The sequence below is a fragment of the Diaphorina citri genome, unplaced genomic scaffold (genome assembly GCF_000475195.1).
Source record: "Diaphorina citri unplaced genomic scaffold, Diaci psyllid genome assembly version 1.1 scaffold23832, whole genome shotgun sequence".
Taxonomy (NCBI): Eukaryota; Metazoa; Arthropoda; class Insecta; order Hemiptera; family Psyllidae; genus Diaphorina; species Diaphorina citri.
The window spans coordinates 18,762-21,333 of NW_007401174.1; the positions used below are offsets into that span (position 1 = coordinate 18,762).

The window sequence follows — 2,572 nt, forward strand, 5'->3', positions numbered from 1 at the left end:
CATTTTTAACATCATGATAACTAGTTATTATATTAGTTGTATGACTACTCGTTAGTTCATATGTCCCGTAAAGTCTTTTCACACACTTATAAATTTATAAAATGATCTGAATTGGTTTTTAGACCAATTTTATAAACGAGAGAAAAGACTCTGTGGGAACTCCCGGTTCAGGAGTTTAGATTATACATCTAAAAGTCCTAAACCAGTTGGAACCAAAATTGAAATTGTCTTTATTTTACTATTTTTTTTAGTCGGTGATCAAAAAGTACGTACTGGTTCGGAACTGACTTTGTGAAACCGGACTTAGTGTCTTTATTATAACCACCAAAACTCAGTCTTATAATTTAAAGTACACTGAGTACTTTTGATTGTGGGTACGTGGGATGACCCAAAAGAACATATGAATATATAAAAATATGTAAAGATCCTTTAGGGTGTAAAGATCCTTTTACTGTATTACTAGTTAAGGAAACGTAATCATTTGTTGTTGTTGTTATAAAATATGTCCCTAGTCGAGTTGGTCCCTCCTTGTTGGGACAACCAGGGTCCTGTCAATAACCCTAACCTATTGGGGGAGTAAGAACTAACTTGACATGTAAGTGGATAAATTTTTATTTAAAAATCCTTTCGAAAATGACGGGTTTCCTTATAGGATTTTTATAGGAGTTCTATTATTTCAGGTTCTTGAGTAGGGTAGGGGTCTTTATTGGAAGACGTCCTTTTTTTTCTATATGACTTCACATAGTATAAAACACTTGGATATTGTTTTTTTATTATCTTTCAAAAAAAAAAAAATTATTATCCTTTCAATATTATGTTAGATTTATTTTTTTTATTATCTTTTCATTTTTCTTACTTTATTTCATTCTTTGTCACTACTAAAATTTTATTTTTACTTAGACATAATTAATTTATACTCACTGTGGTTGATTCTTCTTTGTAATTGTTAAGAGTATCTTAGTTTTACACTCGATTCTAACTTCCCTTTTAATCCCTCTTTGTAACCAGATAGAACTAGAAGTGTTGTGTTAACCTCACTCGGCTAATATTTACACTTTTCATTATTTAGACTATTTTACTACTCATTTATTTTTCTTTAAATTTAAATGTTGTCTAATATTAATCTACCTATATCTCCGCGTTACCTCGTAAAATTCACTAGGTAAAGTTGGGATTATCTGGAACTCAATGGAAGATAACTCCAGTTTTCCCTCAAGTACGATACTCCCCCAACCATACTTTGATTCGTTGCTGCTGGGTCACGGTTTTAACATACACGTTGTTGTTTATTAGGGTTTGTACTTGGAGTTGTTTTTGTATTTTACTTACATGATTACACTGGTTTGTTATTAACCGGAAGTTAGTTAGGTTTAAATGCCAAAACCTAATGCAGGTTTATATCGTTGAGACTACTATAGTCCCTTATTAGACGACAACGATAGTCGAGGTAAGATCGGTACCATAGGGGGAGCACATGTTAATCTCAGTTAATATCTGTAAATTTATAGTATGAACTATGATTGAAGAAAAACAAGTTTTTTTTTTTTTTTTACTTTTTATAAACATTTATTAAAAAAATAAATAACAAATTAGGCAGCATTTCCCAAGGCTTTAATGTATTCCTGCAGGACATCAAGTTCTTGGGTTTCCTCACCATAGTCCTGAAACAAAATAACAGAAAGTTACAGTGGTTGGATGAAAATGAACCAATCCATTCTTTACACAACTCCTAAGAGTGGGTGCAGGAAGCACTAGGGTTTGTTCATCAGATATCTACTATCAGATATAATAATCACATAGATCATTTGTCCCTATCTGTTTGTCATCACTTGAACAAAACTTTTGGAAAGGCTGGTTTAATCAGTGTCTTGGTCTCTCGGTCAGGGCTGTTTTTACCCTTGCCCCTAATTTGCTCCTTTAGTATGGGGTGGAGTCTAAAATTTACATCACTGTTTGTACTCTCTCACTCAATAAAATCCTGGATATGGCCCTGGTCTTAGTAAATAGAGTAATTACCTTTGTCAAAGAAAAACATATACTTCACACAATATTGATTCTCATTTGTCTTCATTAGGCTTCTTACTAAGCTAGGCTAATCAGAGGTTTGTTCATCAGATATCTACTATCCAGATAAAATAATCACATAGATCATTTGTGTTGAAATGGATCATTAAAATGTCCATTGCCTCTTTATCCATCTAATTATAATCTGTTGTAAATTTAAATTTCTTTTTATTTACTCATCATTTTATCAGATTATTACTTTTCACATTTATAATCGGGTCACTCCATTGTGTTTGTGAAGATCAAGATAGACAATGTTTCTCCCTATTCCCTTCAAATCTTAGCTCACAATTTTGATTCTATGTCTCTTCATTTTATCAGATTATTACTTTTCACATTTATAATCAGGTCACTCCATTGTGTTTGTGAAGATCAAGATAGACAATGTTTCTCCCTATTCCCTTCAAATCTTAGCTCACAATTTTGATTCTATGTAGATTGTTAATGTTTCTTCTAGTTTGTGTCACTCATATTTAATTAATACAGATTCATTTTATTTTAAAATCAT

The 2,572-nt window shown here is 31.7% G+C and overlaps 1 long non-coding RNA gene across 1 annotated transcript; it reads left to right on the top strand.

The window, feature by feature from the left end:
• The first annotated feature begins 2,166 nt into the window (after positions 1–2,166).
• Positions 2,167–2,572, top strand: LOC113473303. Its single transcript, XR_003395316.1, has 2 exons — positions 2,167–2,282; positions 2,413–2,572. It is a non-coding gene; the product is annotated as an uncharacterized LOC113473303 (long non-coding RNA).